Source organism: Monodon monoceros, unplaced genomic scaffold, assembly GCF_005190385.1.
Source record: "Monodon monoceros isolate NGI ecotype Baffin Bay Population unplaced genomic scaffold, NGI_Narwhal_1 Super_Scaffold_21, whole genome shotgun sequence".
NCBI classification, from domain to species: Eukaryota; Metazoa; Chordata; class Mammalia; order Artiodactyla; family Monodontidae; genus Monodon; species Monodon monoceros.
Genome location: NW_021703778.1, coordinates 48,196,639 through 48,219,172, shown reverse-complemented (window position 1 = coordinate 48,219,172; position 22,534 = coordinate 48,196,639).

Below are 22,534 nucleotides of genomic sequence, written 5' to 3'. Positions count from 1 at the left end.
CTTTGCTGTGCAAAAGCTTTGAAGTTTCATTAGGTCCCATTTGTTTATTTTTGTTTTTATTTCCATTACTCTAGGAGGTGGGTCAGAAAGGATCTTGCTGTGATTTATGTCATAGAGTGTTCTGCCTATGTTTTCCTCTAAGAGTTTGATAGTTTCTGGCCTTACATTTAGGTCTTTAATCCATTTTGAGCTTATTTTTGTGTATGGTGTTAGGGAGTGTTCTAATCTCATACTTCTACATGTAGCTGTCCAGTTTTCCCAGCACCACTTATTGAGGAGGCTGTCTTTTCTCCACTGTATATTCTTGCCTCCTTTATCAAAGATAAGGTGACCATATGTGCATGGGTTTATCTCTGGGCTTTCTATCCTGTTCCATTGATCTATCTTTCTGTTTTTGTTCCAGTACCATATTGTCTTGATTACTGTAGCTTTGTAGTATAGTCTGAAGTCAGGGAACCTGATTCCTCCAGCTCCATTTTTTGTTCTCATGATTGCTTTGGCTATTCAGGGTCTTTTTTGTTTCCATACAAATTGCGAAATTTTTTGTTCTAGTTCTGTGAAAAATGCCAGTGGTAGTTTGATAGGGATTGCATTGAATCTGTAGATTGCTTTGGGTAGTAGAGTCATTTTCACAATGTTGATTCTTCCCATCCAAGAACATGGTATATCTCTCCATCTATTTGTATCATCTTTAATTTCTTTCATCAGTGTCTTATAATTCTGCATACAGGTCTTTCGTCTCCTTAGGTAGGTTTATTCCTAGATATTTTATTCTTTTTGTTGCAGTGGTAAATGGGAGTGTTTTCTTGATTTCACTTTCAGATTTTTCATCATTAGTATATAGGAATGCCAGAGATTTCTGTGCATTAACTTTGTATCCTGCTACTTTACCAAATTCATTGATTAGCTCTAGTAGTTTTCTGGTAGTATCTTTAGGATTCTCTATGTATAGTATCATGTCATCTGCAAACAGTGACAGCTTTACTTCTTCTTTTCCGATTTGGATTCCTTCTATTTCCTTTTCTTCTCTGATTGCTGTGGCTAAAACTTCCAAAACTATGTTGAATAAGAGTGGTGAGAGTGGGCAACCTTGTCTTGTTCCTGATCTTAGTGGAAATGCTTTCAGTTTTTCACCATTGAGGATGATGTTTGCTGTGGGCTTGTCATATATGGCCTTTATTATGTTGAGGAAAGTTCCCTCTATGCCTACTTTCTGCAGGGTTTTTATCATAAATGGGTGTTGAATTTTGTCGAAAGCTTTCTCTGCATCTATTGAGATGATCATATGGTTTTTCTCCTTCAATTTGTTAATATGGTTTATCACATTGATAGATTTGCATATATTGAAGAATCCTTGCATTCCTGGAATAAACCCCACTTGATCATGGTGTATGATCCTTTTAATGTGCTGTTGGATTCTGTTTGCTAGTATTTTGTTGAGGATTTTTGCATCTATGTTCATCAGTGATATTGGCCTGTAGTTTTCTTTCTTTGTGACATCCTTGTCTGGTTTTGGTATCAAGGTGATGGTGGCCTCGTAGAAGGAATTTGGGAGTGTTCCTCCCTCTGCTATATTTTGGAAGAGTTTGAGAAGGATAGGTGTTAGCTCTTCTCTAATCGTTTGATAGAATTCACCTGTGAAGCCATCTGGTCCTGGGCTTTTGTTTGTTGGAAGATTTTTAATCACAGTTTCAATTTCAGTGCTTGTGATTGGTCTGTTCATATTTTCTATTTCTTCCTGATTCAGTCTTGGCAGTTTGTGCATTTCTAAGAATTTGTCCATTTCTTCCAGATTGTCCATTTTATTGGCATAGAGTTGCTTGTAGTAATCTCTCATGATTTTTTTTATTTCTGCAGTGTCAGTTGTTACTTCTCCTTTTTCATTTCTAATTCTATTGATTTGAGTCTTCTCCCTTTTTTTCTTGATGAGTCTGGCTAGTGGTTTATCTATTTTGTTTATCTTCTCAAAGAACCAGCTTTTAGTTTTATTGATCTTTGCTATCGTTTCCTTCATTTCTTTTTCATTTATTTCTGATCTGATTTTTATGATTTCTTTCCTTCTGCTAGCTTTGGGGTTTTTTTGTTCTTCTTTCTCTAATTGCTTGAGGTGCAAGGTTAGTTGTTTATTCGAGATGTTTCCTGCTTCTTAAGGTGGGCTTGTATTGCTATAAACTTCCCCCTTAGAACTGCTTTTGCTGCATCCCATAGGTTTTGGGTCGTCGTGTCTCCATTGTCATTTGTTTCTAGGTATTTTTTTATTTCCTCTTTGATTTCTTCAGTGATCACTTCATTATTAAGTAGTGTATTGTTTAGCCTCCATGTGTTTGTATTTTTTACAGATCTTTTCCTGTAATTGATATCTAGTCTCATGGCATTGTGGTCAGAAAAGATACTTGATACAATTTCAATTTTCTTAAATTTACCAAGGCTTGATTTGTGACCCAAGATATGATCTATCCTGGAGAATGTTCCATGAGCACTTGAGAAAAATGTGTATTCTGTTGTTTTTGGATGGAGTGTCCTATAAATATCAATTAAGTCCATCTTGTTTAATGTATCATTTAAAGCTTGTGTTTCCTTATTTATTTTCATTTTGGATGATCTGTCCATGGGTGAAAGTGGGGTGTTAAAGTCCCCTACTATGAATGTGTTACTGTCGATCTCCCCTTTTATGGCTGTTAGTATTCCCCTTATGTATTGAGGTGCTCCTATGTTGGGTGCATAAATATTTACAATTGTTATATCTTCTTCTTGGATCGATCCCTTGATCATTACGTAGTGTCCTTCTTTGTCTCTTGTAATAGTCCTTATTTTAAAGTCTATTTTGTCTGATATGAGAATTGCTACTCCAGCTTTCCTTTGGTTTCCATTTGCATGGAATATCTTTTTCCATCCCTTTATTTTCAGTCTGTATGTGTCTCTAGGTCTGAAGTGGGTCTCTTGTAGACAGCATATATAAGGGTCTTGTTTTTGTATCCATTCAGCCAATCTGTGTCTTTTGGTGGGAGCATTTAGTCCATTTACATTTAAGGTAATTATCGATATGTATGTTCCTATTCCCATTTTCTATATTGTTTTGGGTTCGTTATTATAGGTCTTTTCCTTCTCTTGTGTTCCTTGTCTAGAGAAGTTCCTTTAGCATTTGTTGTAAAGCTGGTTTGGTGGTGCTGAACTCTCTCAGCTTTTGCTTGTCTGTAAAGGTTTTAATTTCTCCATCAAATCTGAATGAGATCCTTGCTGGGTAGAGTAGTCTTGGTTGCAGGTTTTTCTCCTTCATCACTTTCAGTATGTCCTGCCACTCCCTTCTGGCTTGTAGGGTTTCTGCTGAGAGATCAGCTGTTAACCTTATGGGGATTCCCTTGTGTGTTATTTGTTGTTTTTCCCTTGCTGCTTTTAATATGCTTTCTTTGTATTTAACTTTTGACAGTTTGATTAATATGTGTCTTGGCGTATATCTCCTTGGATTTATCCTGTATGGAACTCTCTGTGCTTCCTGGACTTGATTAACTATTTCCTTTCCCATATTAGGGAAGTTTTCAACTATAATCTCTTCAAATATTTTCTCAGTCCCTTTCTTTTTCTCTTCTTCTTCTGGAACCCCTATAATTCGAATGTTGGTGCGTTTAATGTTGTCCCAGAAGTCTCTGAGACTGTCCTCAGTTCTTTTCATTCTTTTTTCTTTATTCTGCTCTGCAGTAGTTATTTCCACTATTTTATCTTCCAGGTCACTTATCCGTTCTTCTGCCTCAGTTATTCTGTTATTGATCCCATCTAGAGTACTTTTAATTTCATTTATTGCGTTGTTCATCGTTGCTTGTTTCATCTTTATTTCTTCTAGGTCCTTGTTAACTGTTTCTTGCATTTTGTCCATTCTACTTCCAAGATTTCGGATCATCCTTACTATCATTATTCTGAATTCTTTTTCAGGTAAACTGCCTATTTCCTCTTCATTTGTTAGGTCTGGTGCATTTTTATCTTGCTCCTTCATCTGCTGTGTGTTTTTCTGTCTTCTCATTTTGCTTATCTTACTGTGTTTGGGGTCTCCTTTTTGCAGGCTGCACGTTCGTAGTTCCCGTTGTTTTTGATGTCTGTCTCCAGTGGCTAAGGTTGTTTCAGTGGGTTGTGTAGGCTTCCTGGTGGAGGGGACTAGTGCCTGTGTTGTGGTGGATGAGGCTGGATCTTGTCTCTTTAGTGGGCAGGTTCACGTCTGGTGTGTTTTGGGGTGTCTGTGGCCTTATTATGATTTTAGGCGGCCTCTCTGCTAATGGGTGGGGTTGTGTTCCTGTTTTGCTAGTTGTTTGGCATAGGTTGTCTAGCACTGTGGATTGCTGGTCGTTGAGTGAAGCTGGGTGCTGGTGTTAAGATGGAGTTCACTGGGAGATTTCCGCCGTTTAATATTATGTGGAGCTGGGAGGTCTCTTGTTGACCAGTGTCCTGAAGTTGGCTCTCCTACCTCAGAGGCAGAGCCCTGACTCCTGGCTGGAGCACCAAGAGCCTTTCATCCACACGGCTCAGAATAAAAGGTAGAAAAAGTAGAGAGAATTAGTAGAAGTATGAGGAAAGAAAGAAGGAAAGGAGGAAAGGAAGGAAGGAAGAAAGAAGCAAAGAAGGAAAGACAGGAGGGAGGGAGGGAGGGAGGAAGGAAGGAAGGAAGGAGGGAAAGAAGGAAAAAAGACAGAAAGAAAGAAGATACAGTAAAAATAAAATAAAGTATAATATAGTTATTGAATTAAAAAATATTTAGAAAAAAAAAAAGGGACGGATAGAACCTTAGGACAAATGTTGGAAGCAAAGCTATACAGAGAAAATCTTACACAGAAGCATACACATACACCTTCACAAAAAGAGGTAAAGGGGGAAAAATCATAAATCTTGCTCTCAGAGACCACCTCCTCAATTTGGGGTGATTCGTTGTCTAAAGGAGGGAAGGAAGGAAAGAAAGAAAGAAAGAACGAAGGTGAAGTATAATAAAGTTATTACAAATAAAATTAATTATTGAGAAAAAAAATTTTTTTAAAAAACCATGGACGGATAGAGCCCTAGGACAAATGGTGGAAGCAAGAGTATACAGACAAGATCTCACACAGAAGCATACACGTACACATTCACAAAAAGAGGAAAAGGGAAAAAAAATCATAGATCTCGCTCCTAAATTCCACCTCTTCAATTTGGGATCATTCCTTGTCTATTCAGGTATTCCATAGATGCAGGGTATATCAAGTTGATTGTGGAGCTTTAATCCGCTGCTTCTGAGGCTGCTGGGAGAGATTTCCCTTTCTCTTCTTTGTTCTCACAGCTCACAGGAGCTCAGCTTTGGATTTGGCCCTGCCTCTGCGTGTAGGTCGCTGGAGGGCGTCTGTTTTTTGCTCAGACAGGACAGGGTTAAAGGAGCCGCTGATTCGGGGGCTCTGGCTCACTCAGGCCGGGGGTGGGGGGCGGAAGGAGGGGCACTGCGTGCGGGGCGGGCCTGCGGCGTCAGAGGCGGCGTGACGTTGCGGCAGAGGCCGGCGTGACGTTGCACCAGCCTGAGGTCCGCCGTGCGTTCTCCTGGGGAAGTTGTCCCTGGTTCCCGGGAACCTGGCAGTGGCGGGCTGCACAGGCTCCGCGGAAGAGGGGTGTGGAGAGTGACCTGTGCTCGCACACAGGCCCCTTGGTGGCGGCAGCAGCAGCCCCAGCGTCTCCCGCCCGTCTCTGGGGTCCGCGCTTTCAGCCGCGGCTCGCGCCCGTCTCTGGGTCCGCGCTTTCAGCCGCGGCTCGCGCCCGTCTCTGGGGTTCGCGCTTTTAGCCGCGGCTCGCGCCCGTCTCTGGGGTTCACGTTTTTAGCCGCGGCTCGCGCCCGTCTCTGGAGTTCCTTTAAGCAGCGCTCTTAAAGCCCTCTCCTCACGCACCAGGAAACAAAGAGGGAAGAAAAAGTCTCTTGCCTCTTCGGCAGGTGCAGGCTTTTCCCCGAACTCCCTCCCGGCTAGTCGTGGTGCACTAACCCCTTCAGGCTATGTTCAAGCCGCCAACCCCAGTCCTCTCCCTGCGCTCAGTCCAAAACCGAAACCCGAGCCCCAGCTCGCAGCCCCGCCCGCCCCGGCGGGTGAGCAGACAAGCCTCTCGGGCTGGTGAGTGCTGGTCGGCACCGATCCTCTGTGCGGGAATCTCCCCGCCTTGCCCTCCGCACCCTGTTGCTGTGCTCTCCTCCGCGGTACCGAAGCTCCCCCCTCCGCCTCCCGCAGTCTCCGCCCGCGGAGGGGCTTCCTAGTGTGTGGAAACTTTTCCTCCTTCACAGCTCCCTCCCACTGGTGCAGGTTCCGTCCTTATTCTTTTGTCTCTGTTTTTTCTTTTTTTCTTTTGCCCTACCCAGGTACGTGGGGAGTTTCTTGCCTTTTGGGAGGTCTGAGGTCTTCTGCCAGCCTTCAGTAGGTGTTCTGTAGGAGTTGTTCCACGTGTAGATGTATTTCTGGTGTATCCGTGGGGAGGAAGGCGATCTCCGCGTCTTACTCTTCCGCCATCTTCCCAACTCCTCCCCAATACTCTTATAACCAGTTTTTAACCACCTTTTTGAAAATGTTTCACCCGAGTCTGAGTCATCACTTTGGAAGATGACTTTGGACGTCACTTTGGTAGACTTATTATCTCAGTGCTTCAGCTGAAATTTCATTGAAATATCCTGTTACCTTTAGAAAAAAATGCTCTTTTTTTTTTTTACCATTTTCAGCACACTACCATCACCAAGCCTCAGGAACTCTATACTTTTAAGACATGTTTGGCTAAGTTTGACTTAGCTATTTCATCAAAGACTTCTTTACTTTTATAATTTAGAGACAGAGGTTTCACAGGGATGGCTTAGGCTAAAATAGTGACTCATTTGGAGGTGTTGGAATTCCTGATGTATTAGAAATTGCTGTGCTTGCTTCAACTTTTGGCGCACTGCTGGCTCCCACCCAGCATTGGAGGCCAGGGCCTGTAACTCACAACGAACTAAGGCCAACGTTTCTACGTAGGTTTGCCTTCTGGGCCAGATCTTTTTTTTTTTTTTCTTTTAAGTGGATGATATATGGTACAAATTTTGTTCTTAATCAAAAGTATATTAGCAATCCACCATAAATGTGTAGTTACAGGGAAATGATACAGCATATTTGAAGAGGATTATTTTCACAAGAAACACATTCATTTCTCTGTCTGCCTTTTATCAACATGTATTTATCAAAATGTGGAAACTTGTCCATAGGCCACTTTTTAATTACTCATAGGTTGCTTGAAGACAGCTGCAGTCTAGGAAGGAAGAGAGATAGAAAAGAATAGAGTGCTTTTAAAATTTGGCCATAATTTTAAGTAGAGAACTCTGCTGGCTTTATTCCAAAAATCTACAGAGAAGCCTCCACCCAATTTTTCCCCATCACTCTGATATTTCCTTATGTAGCACTTAACGCTGGTTCCCAGCTGACTTCTTATCCTTTATCATGTATATTTATCTTTAGTAATATTTTTCAGATTAAAAATTATATAAGTTTATCAGAGAAGATCTAGAACTTATACAAAACGAGAGGAAATGAGTCCTTAAAACCTACCACGAAGGATTACATTTTGGTGATTATAAAAATATTATACATATTATTCTTTGACAAAACAGAAACCATATGGGATATACTATTTTGTAATTTCCTTTCCTGTGTTAACAATATGCCATAGAATTCTCTTATTTAAAAAAATATTGTATGTTATATTTTCTCTGTAGAGTATTTCATCATAAGGATTGTGCTACAAATACCCTCTGTGTTGTGTTGGATAGGTATGTTGCCTTTCCTATTTTTTATATTATTGTAACTAATTCCATAGAAAACATCTTTGAATACAAATCCTTGTGTACGTCTGATAATTCTTTTCCTATACATTTAGATTAATGCAATTATATGACTCAAGGGGAAGTACACTTTGGAACCCTTGAAACATACTGCCAAACTACTTTTAGGAGAAACTATGGAATTGCCCTTCTGCTAAGGTTCTATGAGAATGAATGGTTTTCTAGAAAAGTTCCTGAACCCTCATTAACACTGGATGTGACCGTTTTTGAAAATGAAAAATGATATCGAAGTTTATTTAGCATGTAAAATTTTTCAAGCATTCAACACATAAGCCAAATGGAGGGATTTTTAGAGCTTTGGGCTTCGTTTCTTTGTTATTGAAAATTAGGAGATTGAACAAGATCATCTCCGTCTTTCTCATCTTACTGGCCTCCTCTGACTTAGCGTCTGAGTCACAATGAGCCAGCAGCAATCTGTCCTCCAGCTTCCTTCCCTGTAAAAACACAGACCCAAAGTAGTTTTGAAAATAAAGGACACCAGGCAACATCTGCTTTACAATATCTACCTATAATCCCAAACAGCTGGATCTTACATTTGCTCATTGCTACCTGAGGAAATAACACCTTTGCACATCTTATGGTATTTAATTTTCCCCCTCTTGCCAGTTCCCTAGATTCAAGTATGTCAAGCTTCATATTGACACAACAAATAAGAGCATCAATCAGTGACAACATTCGGAAATGAGGTGTTGACTTAAAAAGACAATAATTGATAATATTGTTGGTGAACTTACCAAGTGCCAGGCTTTGTGTTAGGTGCTTCATGCACAACATTTCATTTAATCCTCACCATTTTATCAGAGGTGCCACAAGTAAGGCTTAGAGAGAGAGGGCACCCTGGGACACACAGACACTGTGCAAAGGGACAACTCGAACTCTGGCCTTGCTGCCTCCCACCTGTGCTCCGAGGCATGTCACCAGCACATTGCCACGTGCTCAGGGCTCCTACACTTGCTGTGTGTGCTTCCTTCCTCTTCTGCAAGGGACTGAAGGCACTTGCTGGATAGGCTGAGATCCATGTCAGGGAGATTGTATTTTGGAAACTTCTCAACCTTAGATAGTTATTCCTAAAGCCATGATTTATTTTAATGTATTGGGCCCCCTATAGGTTAATCTCTTACCCTAAACAAGAAGTATGATAAATGCATGCATGAACTAAAGAAATTGGCCTTTATGGAAAGAAATATAGGGAAGGCAAGTATACACGGGAGGCCAGTCATGTGCCAGTCACTGGGTCAGGCATGTTCATAAGGGAAACAAACCCGTTACAATTCAAGTGCTTTATTTTTTACAATACATCCCTCAAATTGCGGTTTCTCCCATTAAAGCCACAATTTCTGCTGAGTCATAATCTGTACATAGGTGTGTGTGTGTGTGTGTGTGTGTGTGTGTGTGTGTGTTGCACCTGAGTGCAGGTGTGTGGTCTGCATGCTGCATGTCCTGGAGGGAAGAAGATTAGGGAGACATGCAGGGTAAACAGTGCTCTGGTCCCTTTTCTGAGTCCTTCATCTTTGGGATGTGCAGGAGTAAGTCCGCCACAAACAAGAGGGTGAGAGAGCAAGCCGGTGGCTCCCAATTCAGAGTTGACTGGAATCTCCTTTTGGTTTTGGTTTCAAAAGGAGTTGTTAAAAAATATTTTCTGTACGAGGAAGGTCCTCCTTGAGCAAGGAAGGTCTTTGGATCAGCCTTTATTGGTGCCTGTTTAGCTAATTTCCATTAATCCAAGTTAATGTTTTTGAAACTTTAAATATGGTGTCATAGTAATATATTTTTTCTTTTACAAATTAAGACATAGAAAATGAATTTTGAAGCCAGAAAAAATGAGTTATCACAGTTATGATTGAAGTAATGCTACAAAAAATGGAACGTGCTCAGTTTTTCTCCCCTAGAATAATTATGGCCATCCTGGTGGCTGATGAAGTGGAGACGGTTAGTTTAATAAGCAAAAAATTCATAGTTCATTAGATGTTCTAATGGGGAAGTGCCAACAAGCCTGTAAAGTTTTCATTCTGCTACTTCTTTGGGGAAAAAAATGGAAAAGAGATACAATGAAATTCCAGTTGTTCCAAATGTATGCACAGATAGAGCAAGGAACACAATAGACAAAGCACTTGCTCTCACCAAGCTTCTGTTTTAATGACGACAGGAGATTAAAAAAAACAAACAACAATACACAATTCAATAGATAATACATTAAGTAGATAAATCAAAAAATAGCAGTATAAGCAGCTTTTTAGAAGTTATAGAAATAATCACAAAAAGAAAAAAAGAAAGGAGTGAGAAGAGTTCTGGGGAACAGAGCTGGGGTGAGGCAGGGCACTCAGGTCTTTATTACATTGTAAGCCCTTTATCCTAGTTGCTTTCTTAAAATGTATTTTAATTTGTAATTTGATAGCATTAAACATTTGTTTAAAAACAAAACTTTAATGAAATGTGGTAGAGAGTGGGGCGGAGACAGAAAAGAAGAGAGAGAGACTGGAGACGGTGGATGAGGCTGTGGTTTTGAGAAGTTTCGAGAGGAGGAAAGGAGAAGTAGCGGTCGAAGAGAACGCTGCATAACGATTATATTTAAGTGTGTGCACTTGTGGTAGGAGACCAGAGCAGGAAAGGGCACACAGTGGAACTGTGAAGATGCCTCTACTGCTCTTTTCATTCGAATTTCAGCGCCATCATCGCTGTTATCAAGTTCCTGTGTCTCTGCAGGGTCCTGCTGTCTGATTGGTCCAAGTCCGAAGCTCCGTGTAGACTCCCAGTTTCAATGGTTTAAAAGCCTGGTAATCAGGAGAAGGGATGATTGTTCTAACAGAACTCCAAACCACAGGCAAGAAAGGTCTTTAGATCAACGTTTATTGGTGACTGTTTAGCTAATTTCTGTCCCCACCATACTTTGTAACTGCCATAAAATTTTGGCATTCCAGAATCTAACATTTTTTTGGCAAGCAGTTGAAAGATTTAGATGCTCCCTGTGTCACACTTATCAGGATAAGAGGGTTGTTTTACTCACTGGGTCATTTTTCAGGTTTTCAGTTCTTAATGAATTTTTAAAATTGAATTGTTTTCAATATTTTTTTGTTTTGGTTTGGTTTTTTTGTTGTTTTGTTTTCAATATTTAAAAACTAGGTTTGTTTATTTATAGAATATACAAGATTGAAAGCTTGGTGAATGGTTTGCCTTTATATTTTTTACATTTTTTAGCATCCTCCCCAATAAACCCTTTAGAGATGTTGTGGATTAAATGAAAACTATCTATTTTGGCCCAATTTTCAGGATTTAAAAAGTGGGTTATTAGACCCCAATACATACAGGTGTCTGTTAAAATGGAATAATCCTGGCCTAAATAGATCTATTCTGGGTCATTCTAAAGAGTAGAAAGCAGGGGATGGATAAGGGAACTGTGTCAGTCCATGACCTGACACAGGTCCTGGAATGACCTGAAGCCACAAGGCTCAGGGACCCGAGTTTCACTCTCACACTCTGGTTACTGTTAGAGAAAGAGCAGGAACCATGGGGAGGCAGCGGTCCTGGCCCAGTGCAGCTGGCTCCAGCAACTGGCACAGAACCAAGGGAGAAGGCCATCCCCTTGCTTTTTGCTTCACCTTCTCTTTGATTCAGAATGCTTTTTTTTTTTTTTTTCCTCAGTAGGAAGAATATATGTTAGGAGAGAATGGAATGCCAGGCTGGGGTGCAGTAGGAAGGGGGCTCTGAGAGTGAATTCCCAATTGTCCCAAGGTGCTGAGGCTCCTGGCTAAGAAGAATTATCCTCTAGGAGCTGAGTCTCCTGCTGAAGATGATGGTCTGATCGTTTGCCTGTTTGTGAGGAACTGTGAAGAATAGAAAAGGAAAACGATGTGCTTCGAGTTAGGAATTGTAACTGATTGAATGGCTTTATCATTGTAATAGCTATTAACATAATGGCTATTTATGTCAAGGGTTACATTTATATCATATGTCGTACTAATTACTTTTATTCATGATCATGATAAGAATAGCTATCACCTGTTGTGGTTTTATGATGTGCTAGGCACTGTGCTAAGCACATGGATGACATCCTTGAAACTTTTCCATGTACCTGATCAAACTGGAAGATGTCTATAGAAATATAGAAAAGTGATTGAGGGGGAGCAGTTGATGTTATGCTAATTAAATAACAATATTGCTAAGTAACAAATGCATGACCACCACGACATTGGAAAAGATAGTAGAATTAGTACACAAAAATGGTAGGCTGGAACCATGGGACATTTTTAGATGAACATATGTCATGACTGAATGTAAGGATGTTTTCTTAGTTAAAAAAACAATTGCAAAGTCTATTAGGAAAGCATGGCTTAGCAGCAAGCAGCACAGATAGAAAAGATCTGGGAGATTTCTTGAGTGGTTATCCTTGAGTGGTGTTTGTGGCTGCCAAAATATCTTACCATGACCTTTGGTGGCATTTGCACAAGTAGAACATGCAGAGCAAGGGAGGTGACCAACCTGTTCTGCTAAGTGTTTTCTTTCAGATGCAACATTTAAAGAGAAGAGTTAAAATGAAGAGAAGTATGTTTAGAGGACAGTTATATGGCATGCAAGGGGACTTGAAACCAATCAGATGTGGAGCTGGTAAAGGAAAAAAGCTTGGAGAAGAAGAAACTGTTTAGCATGGAGAAGAGATTGGGTGTGTGTATTGGGATGGTCTTGGGGAGAAAGGGCTTGAGTCCTGCCGTCAGAATTCTGAAGGGTTAAGGAAGGAATCAAATAGACAATTTCATTAGAGCTACAGAAGGTAAAGCCAAGCCCAGGAGGTGGTAGTTATAAGTAGATAGAATTCAGCTCAGATTAAGAAAGTATTTTCAAGCATTTGGAACAACCTTCAAAATAATGAGTGGTTCCAGTAGAGCTTTCAAAGTGTTTTGGTTCTAAAATTCTTTTAATTCTATAAATTTAAACCTGTACCTTTAAATCGGTGCATTTAAACTATGGTCGGTAGATGGCGGTAGGATACCATGGATTTTTCCAGTAGCATCTGGAATTTCACCCTTAAATATTCTGGAAGTAGATGATTTTTTTTCTAATTATTGTTTGAAGGTGTGTCCTAATCCATTGTTCAGAGAAAAATCGCTGGTTTGAAAAACAGGAAATAATAGTTTCTAATTAAATGGACAAGAATAATTAGAAATACTTTCATTTTACACTAGTGATAGCCCAATATTTCTTTATTGGCCTCTAAAAATTCATGGTTGTGTGTGTGTGTGTGTGTGTGTGTGTGTGTGTGTGTGTGTGTGTGAATGCAAGGATGAAAGGATGAAAGTTCTGGTTTGTTTTTAAATAATTCCAAAATTTGATGTAGAGTTTTGTAAAACTTAAAAAACACGTTACTGAATTGAATAGAAAATGTTTCTACAAAGCCATTTATTGAAAAATATTCTCTTCCTTCTACAAGCCTATTTGTGTACTTAGATATCTGTACATTTTAAAATAAAAGTATGTGTTCTTCATAAATACACCGAACAAAGAAGTTTTCCTAGTATTTTTTAAAATACATTTTGTTATGGATTGCTCAGCTTGGGAGATTTTCATCTATAAGAGATTTGCTCCCCCTCTGGACACCTTTAGGAGCTTTGTAATAAAGAGAAGGGCCTGAATTTTTAGGCATGCAAGCCTAGAGAAATATTCTTTAGAAATGGATATGTGTCCAAAGCATGTGGAAAATAAAGTATATTGGTCTTTAATTTGGAAAGAGGAAGATAACATCATTTCACTACCTCCTTTTTTGTTTTTTTATTTTTGGTTGTTCAAAAAGCACAGCCTTCATGCCTGTCAGGTTCACATGTATGTAACATAGCAACACCTAATAACCATCTGCCTTTGAGCAGCATATTTACACTATGTGTCATTTTTATATATTCTAGGCTGGTTCCATGTCAAAAAAATTCGGTGAACGGTTAGTCCTAAATCACACTTTGTTTCCCTTATTCCTCTCCAGTTCAAAGCAGTGAAACATACCTGGACTCCCAGGGAGACAAATTGTTTTAATTTGCTAACATTTTGGAACTCTCCAGGACTGTGGGAGATAATTCCTAAGTATAGAGAGGCCCCTGATAGAGTCTTAGCCAGACGTTTTCTAAGATGACTCTTCTAGACAAAAACCAAGCAAAAAATGAATGTCTGCACAGGCTTCCCGTCTGATCCACTTACACATGCACTTTCTCATTCATTCTGTTTCCTCTCTCTTTCTCTCTTTCTCTCTCTTCTGTTTCTCATTTTTATTTAATTGATGGGAATCACGGACAAAGTTGTAGTCCTCTGAGTGGGAGCTGGGAGATGGGGAGATCGGCGCCCATCACAGAAAGGCTGTGTGACCTTTGCCAGGACCCTCGACTTTCTGAGCCAGCCTACCTATCAACATAGCTGCTCTCCTGCTGATTGAAATTTGACAAAGATTTATGAAATAAATGTCTGAAAAGTTTTGTTATGGCTCTCTCAACAAAAGGCTCTAAGGCTCTACGTAAAAAGAAAGTAATATGCACTTAATCTACAACTGCTGAAGTGTTTCTTTTTGGCCCATAAAACAAGCATAATTAATACCATCTATGTATTTTCCCTATTAAGCCTTTGTGTCACCCTTTTAAAGGAGAAAAATCAGAGGGGACTAAACGTTCTTTATTTTAGCAAATAGTGCTAATGTTCTTTTTCTATGAAATATATACATTCCTCCTACATGTGTAGATACAATATATAAATAATATGCCCCACATTTTTTCTGCTTCAGTGTTTCTGCATGTTAAAAATTTTAGCTAAGTAAAATTTAAGCTCTTTCTTACAAGCATTCATTTTTTATTATATAATTCTTTAATAATTAGCGTGTTGCTTGAAGGTAATACTTTTATTTTTGCTTTCAGGTTTTTGAACTGAATATTACTTAATGAGAGGGTGGAGTAATACATACTTTAAAAAATATGTAATTTAAAAATTTTAGAGATTTTCTTCAACTAAAGAATCTTGCTAAGACCTCTGGGCACTTGTACGCTAATTTCTAGGTTGTGGAGTTGAAATTCAAAAAGGTAAGTCCCATCATTTTTTAACCATATCTTGATGTGAAAGAATTTGTCAGTAAGCAAATATTTTCATGCTCACAAAATAAAATTCTTAGGAGAGTATCATGATAGAAACATTTCACACCAAAACAACTTGCTCAGTTTGAACTCATGAGAGCTAATGCTATTTGTTTGTTTATTTGTTTGTCTTTTCCTGTGAGAGGCAGTTAATTATTGAAGCATGGAGAACATTTTGTATCCTGGTTTGTGGTTGTGCTTTGCAAACCTGAGTCTAGTGAGACCAAGTTCTTGACCTAACTCTGCACTTGCTCGTTTCTTTGGTTTAAAATCGGAGCATCTGAACATCGGTGAGTTATTTAACATAATACTTTCTTCTTGTTGTTGCTGCAGCCTCATGAAGAGTGATTTTTTAAAAACACAACAGAGACAAAGCTTTGGATCTGATATAGGAAAAAAAGCATGATGGGTGTGGTAGACATCTATGGCACATATATTTATTTAACGGCATTCTATAATGCATATTATTAATGATGACAATCATGAACTTGCATGCATTGTTTATTTTGTAAATACACATAATGGAGCTTTCAAAAGAGGGATCAGCTGCCCCTTGCAACTATGACTGTCTGCTGTGGAAGTAATGACTCAGGGACCTTTGAGTACGTGGGTTCCTGACCTGGTCCATTTCACTATTTATGCTCTTGGAACATTTTGTTAAGGCCATCTATAATTTCCCGGAGCTAGCATCTAAAATGAACTGCAGGTCTCCTTTAAATCTATATGGCAAATGAGATTTGAATATCTGTAAGTGGATTTGAACATCAATAGCACCTGTAAAACTAAATATGTATTAAAAGCCATTGGTTTGTAGCCATAAAATGCAAAAAGCTTCCAAGGTTCCTCTGTTATGGGGAACACTCTTTAGACCAAGATAGGTAATTTGATTAGTGTACCTCTAATCCACTCTGTTTTGACTCTGAAAAGAAGAAATAGAATAGGCAGAAACTCCTCTCTACCTGAGACCTGAAACATCTCGGCTCATTTCAGTACTTTGAATTTTTATTAGTATTTTTACGCCAACCCGCCAAAAAAACTTTCACTTGACATTTGTGTTTCTTTTTGACTTTTCTTTGCTCTATCTGAATTATTTGGTTTTGGTGAAAATAGGTGGGATAGAATGAAAGAAGGCTCAATTTAGAGGGGCAAGTCTAATCATGTGTTATCCCCGAATTCATTTGCTTGTTACCTGAAACCTGAGCTATCATGCTCATGTTAATGTCTGCATCTGATTGAGGAATCAAAGAATCGCAGGGACACATTGGAATGAAGGTAGAAAATATTTGTTTTTGTAAATTTAACAAAACTTGGCTGTAACATATCTTAAAAGTGCATCTTCTATAGTGCAGCCACTCTAAATATTACATCTGCTTTAAATGTTGTTGGGTGTCTGAGGTCTTTGTGGAGAGGGTTTGATGCCGGCTTTTGTTGCAGGACGACTAGTGTATTCTGTGATGCAGGAGGGTTGCCTGTTCAAAGGATATAGCCTTACTTAGGGTTTCTTTTCTTTCTTTCTTTTCTTCTCCCCTCCCCCACCCCCACTTTGTGGTTTTTCATGGGGTGGGCTTCAGTCTAAAACATTCGCATGGAACTCCCAGTCTTTCTTCTTTCAAAAAAGACAAATCCTTCATGATAATAATTACAAAATCCTCAGTAAGATTTGTAAATTGAATATACATGAAAATTTATTGGCTGATTCGCAACCTTTTGTCCTAAATTAAGTAAATAACTCTAAACTTGTTGTTGCTGGAATGGAAAGTATTTATAGATATTAGTTACTGTCAAACTAATTTAAACTATTCCTTATTAATTTTCTTCCGGTTTTACAATTTTCAGGAGTAATTGCAGCCACCTACGTGCACAATCCTTCCATGTTATTCTTAATTATATTAAATATCTACCCCACACGCAGTTGAAATAGCATTTTAATAAGTATCCTTTACTCGGATTTTTTAAAAGGTTTTTATTCATTCAGACTGAATATTAGTTTAGAAAGTAGAGAAATCAGACACAGGCAAGGAAATCCAGGCCTGTGATGTTTTGTGGACAATGATTTGGGTGAGTTGACTGGTGTGTTTTGTTGAGAAAAGGATGGATGGGATATTGACAGTTTCCTATCAATAGCTGGGCCCTGGAGGCCTGGCTGTTTGGGCCCACACTGATTGACTATTCCTTAATAGACATATAATTGTTGACAAATACCTTCCAATAGACTGTGGCAGGCCCAGCAGACAAAGGAGATTTCAGGATGATAGAGACCAGAGCCAGCCATTGGCAGAGGCAGAGTCTCACAGAGGAAAGGACTTTAGCTTTATAGAGAATCCTTCTAAGAGAAAGCAGGTCACTGCATACCCATCGCAGACCCTGAGCAATCCTGCCTCAATCGAGAAATTAAAAAGACTCACTGTCTCTGTGTATCACGGAGTTTGCCGGAGAGGGATAAACCCAGACTTTTTGTGCAGCTTGGTGACAAATCTGTTGATTTTCCTACATTAAAAAATTATGTGTGTGTGTACATATATATGTATATAAAATATATATATACACATACACATATATAAATTTTGATATCTAGAATATTTTTAGTTTGTTTAATGGCATTATAAAACCTATCAACCTGATGTTCTCAGGAAAAAATAGGCTATCATTGATTTGAAAGAGACTTGGGCAGTGATAGGAATATGGAAAAAATTCTGCATTTGCACATCAGCCCCATTTACTACTAGAATACCAGAGGAGCCTGGAGCTGTTCCTATAACGCGAGGGCATCCAGGAGCATTCGGGAACCTCCATCTCAGCTTCAGTGCTCGTCTGCCTTCCCAGATCAATGCCTGGCTGAGAAATAGCTCTTGAAATTTGGCCTCACAGATTGCATTCCCTCAGTCCGTTCAGTTTCAGTAATTCCCCTCCTTGGGGGGCTTACTCTCTACTAGGAGAGGCCACAATTCCTTTCAGTGCATGACAGGAGCCCTCAGACAATGGGACTAAGAGAGGTTATTTAGATCTGCAAGCTGGTGGGAGCTAATAAAATAAAATAAAATAAGAAAACAAAGTTCAAATGCAACCTCGGCCTACTCAGCATAAAACACTAGATGAAACTGCATATCGAGTCAGGTTTAACGGGATCGGTGAAGCGGGGCCCCAAATAGGGTCCTGTGAACACATCAGGGTGACATGGCAGGCTGCCTCCTGACACCATGCATGAAACTGAACTGGCTTGTGCCCCAAAGCCCTTGAGTCCTGCCTTTGATTCTTATTGATCAAATGCGCAGATGAAATCCCACGTCACAGAGCAAGGCAAAACAGAGTTTTCTATGTCAGCTTCTAGGAATCCCAGTGAAGCCCTTTCCAAATCATCTTTCTATGCATGAAAGAGAACTGGAGTGCACACATATTTCAGGAAGATGTGCAAAGTGGGAGAGGAGGTATGTAGGTCTGATAGCTCCCAGGCTTCGTGGCAGAAGGACGAGCCAGATAAGAATGTTATACTTGTTACCTGTTGTCAAATTCAAACCTGTAGTTAGGGTTCGTTCGGGTAGGGCAAGATTATTTTGAAAGTTGCTTGTTTGTAATCTGTAAGCATTCCTAAACAGGCAGGCTTCTTCAAACAGCTGCCTCAAAATGTTGTGTGTGTGTGTATGTGTGTGTGTGTGTGTCCATTAATTCAGAATTACTCCAATTACAAGCTTTTGATGCTCTGAAACCCTCTCTCTAACCCAAAAGAGATGGAGGGCCCTCGGATTGTCCAATCAGATCATTTTCCCTGCCGCCTGCAGCAGATGTAAGCAATTTACTTTTTTATTTCTGCATATTCAGTGTGAGCGGAGCTGTTGGGGACCTTTCACCCTAGAGCCTGCAGGATTCTAACCCTATCAAATTAAAGCATTTTGCTCACTTATTCCCAAACGCTTTGCTGGTGCTAAGCAGACATCCCGCTGCATAGCAATGGCGGGTGTTCGTGTCCACTCATAGCTCCAGCCTAATCAGAGATTATTAAGGAAAATATACAGTGCTTTAATTTGATGAGATTGGTTATAGGTAGTGCAGTTAAAGGTCACACTCCTGCGTGTATCTCCGTCCGTCTCTGTAATATTTTCTTCTCGCTTGACAATCCTGAGCTGCAAACAATAGGCCAAGGCGACACATTTATTTTTGACATGCTGTGATGGGCTCAATAGGGATAAAGATGAATTAGTTAAAGATTGCATAAACAAACATCCTGGGCAAGGTTTTGGTGACATCTTTCCCTTTGTGCTCTGTGGATGCTGTGGCCTTAAAAGAAAGTGTTCAAGAAATGCCTCCTTTGGGCAGGAATGCATTTAGACGGAAGGCCCAGATAGACTGCTGCCAGATGGCTGGGTCGGCTGCCTAACTCCTGTTGCAGGCTGGTCGGGGAGGGCCCTGGCTCCCAGCTCCCAGGGAAAGATGCCTCTGAAGAACTGATTTTCTCCTCTGACCCTGGAAACTTCTCCACCTGCTGTTAGCTAATTGAGCCAGCCTGCCTGCACTGATGGGAGTGTCAGGGCTGCTGGGGGCCATGGGAGCTGTTTAGTTGCATCCCGTGCATTTCTGGAGAAAAAGTCAGGGTACTGGAGGTGGCCTAGTAGTTCCTTGGCACGGTGATAGGATTACCTGACTCTCTCTGCTCATTTGAGGGTTGATTTTCATGCAAGTTTCTTTCCTGGAGAAGCCCTTTCTGACTTCAGTGCCTCCAAGCCTTAGGATGTACGGGCACTGATGAACTCCCTGTTCATTCGTCGAGCTAAGGGATTTTTCTCATTCCTGTTTTTCTAATTCAGAGACTGTTGAAGGCACAGGGAAAGGCATCCGAAGAAACAAGGGCAACTTCTAATCTTCTGTCAAACTTAATGGTTTCTGTGTATGTGTCCATGTAATAGACCAACTGCAGGCTGATTTACCTAGAAATTTACATGAAAATTGCTTTATGCAGCTGTATGTAAAAATTCAAGCCGCACAGTGTCACTGTACCACGCAGGTCAGAGCGAAGCCCTATGGTATTGTAGCTGAAAACAATTTGTTTTCATTCATGGGAGGAGGGGGAGGGATGCAGCAGGGTGGGGGGGCCCGAGGACACTGAGAGGGCTCTTCAGGACAGTGCTGTGGGTGTGCAGAGCCGCAGGGGGAGGGACAGAGGGCCTCCTCCTTTTCCAGTCAGATCCTGCCTCACATCTTTAAGGCCTTTTTTTCCTTGAAAACTTTAATATTCTAAGGGGAAATTATGCCTGTTTTGTTGTCCTGGTCCCATTCTATTACCTAACGCTCATACTAAATTATTTGAAAGACTTCACTACTTCATCTGGAAAATAGAAGGGGCAGGCTCCTTAAGAAATTGTTGCTGTGTTTTCCTTCAGAGGGGTTGAAGATTCCACAAAATCCTCTCTCCATATGTTGATTTATTTGCAATGTTCATACTTTTGAAATGTGATACTTTGGGGTAATAGAGAACTCATAATAATCATAGTAACAATAATAATAAAAAAGATGCAGAGGACTCCGGAACAATTTCTCACTGGGAGTTTAGGTGAGGGTGGGTAGGTGTGCCTCCTGGGTCTGGCTCAGGCCTTTAAGATGCTCCCTTCCTGCCTTCCCAATGAAATAGTCACAACACACCAGGGAGTTCTGTGTTTATTCCACAAGAGCCTTGAATGCATTTAAAGTTGGGTGTACAGTTTGTTTCCCCTGCATGCACTTTGCCAGGCCAAGACTGCTCTGTGTCCACAGATCAGAGGCCCTGTCACAATCCTAGTGAGGTTACCTGGGCTCCTGCTGTGTGGGAAGAGGACCTGCCCTCTCTCTAATTGCTGGGCCTGTGGCCTGGAAGTGAACACCTCCCCAGGCTTCTAAGGAGGGATGCTTTGAGCCAAAAATGCCAACAGCAGCTTCTTAGATTTAGTTAACGCTTTATTAATTTGTATATTGTGTGCGTATATCTGCATGCATCAAAACCTTTATCATCGTTTTATGCTACGAAATGCTTCTATAAAGACAGTTAATATGATGGTTCTCATTTGCTAGAGTTATATGGCTAAGTGAAGATCTTTATTTAGAACAATTTGTTATAGTTGGGATCTGGATAGTTGTGAGAATATCTTAGAATTTGGTGGTGAGGGGTGGCTGGGTGAGGGCAGCCTCTTCCATGGGACCAACTCTGACCATTTATCTGCTTGATGTACCATCTCAGTACTTTTTTCTCTTATTTCTGTTGCTGTCTGTTGATTCCCATTTTAAAACTGATCCCTTGGGAATGTGTCTTATTTACTTTTTTCTTTGTTCAGCTCCTACCTAGATTTCCCCTACTACAGGAAAAAACCTAAACAAACAAAAAACAAACAACAACAAAAACACTAAAAGTTCCGCTATATTTTCTTACATAACATGCAAAACAATTTAAAAATTGTTTATGTTTCAATCTTTCCATTTTAAGACCATAACTTTGCCACGAGTGGAACCTCAAATTCTTGTCTTTATTTAGGTATTTAAGGTACAATTGGGGCAGACTATTGCACTTCTTTTGAGGAGAATCCTGAAGGCAGGCCACAGGCCAGATGAGAATATGCTCTTTTGAAGAATAAGTAAAGCATTAGCTTGGCAAAAACTTTTCTTACATTGGAGGGCCTTATAATACAAACCTGGTTATTTAGGAATCCATAAGAGAATTTATAACATTAGATGATTTTATTCTATAAGCTTTAAGGTATAGGAATGATGTTAATCAAAAAGTTAATTTATTGGTAGACAGATGTTAGGAGGCTGAGGGAAAGGATGAAATTGACTTTGCACGTTGTCAAGTATACAAACTAACTAGGAAGAAATGCTTGAGCTGCTTCTATTGGACATCCATTGCAGTGGTGTCCAAAGCACTTTTTTTAAATCAAAATATCCCTTTCCAATTGTCTCTGACTGATGTCATCATATCATCAACATCAGTATTGTAAATGGGATTTATTATTTTGTTTTGATAGCTGCTGCAATGTTATAAAAACTGCCATTTCCCTTCGTGATTTTTTACATGATATCCATGTATTGGAACCACTTCAGCTGTCATATGCCTCACCGGATGTGTCATGTTATCAAACATAACCTGGTGATCAGGAGAAACTGGATGGGAAAGTTTACTGAAATTTAGATGGATCTAAAAACAATAATAACACAAACAAACAAAAACAAAAGAGGTTATTCCTAAGGATTTCTAATACAAATTTTTGTTACTTCTGGGATTTTATTGTCTATGTAGAATATATGGCACAACTAGTCTCAGGTAGATGATTTTACTTCTCTCAACCTTACAGGGAAAAAATATAATAAACTGTGGTCTGGAATTTAAACGTTAGAATGTACTTTAGTCTAACATAATGTGATAGGCTTAAGTAACTTCAATCCTTCTATTGTAGAGAATTATTTTCCTAATGTGTTATTGTGATTCTTTCCATTTATGAATCAGGTTGCATTTGAAAGACCTGAAACCTACAGAGGTTGATTTTCATGCTGACACTCTGTTTGTAATTTTGAGAATGGCCACTAGGTGGGAGTAGTGCTAACGAGGGTCGTTGAGGAATCAGGTGAAACTAAG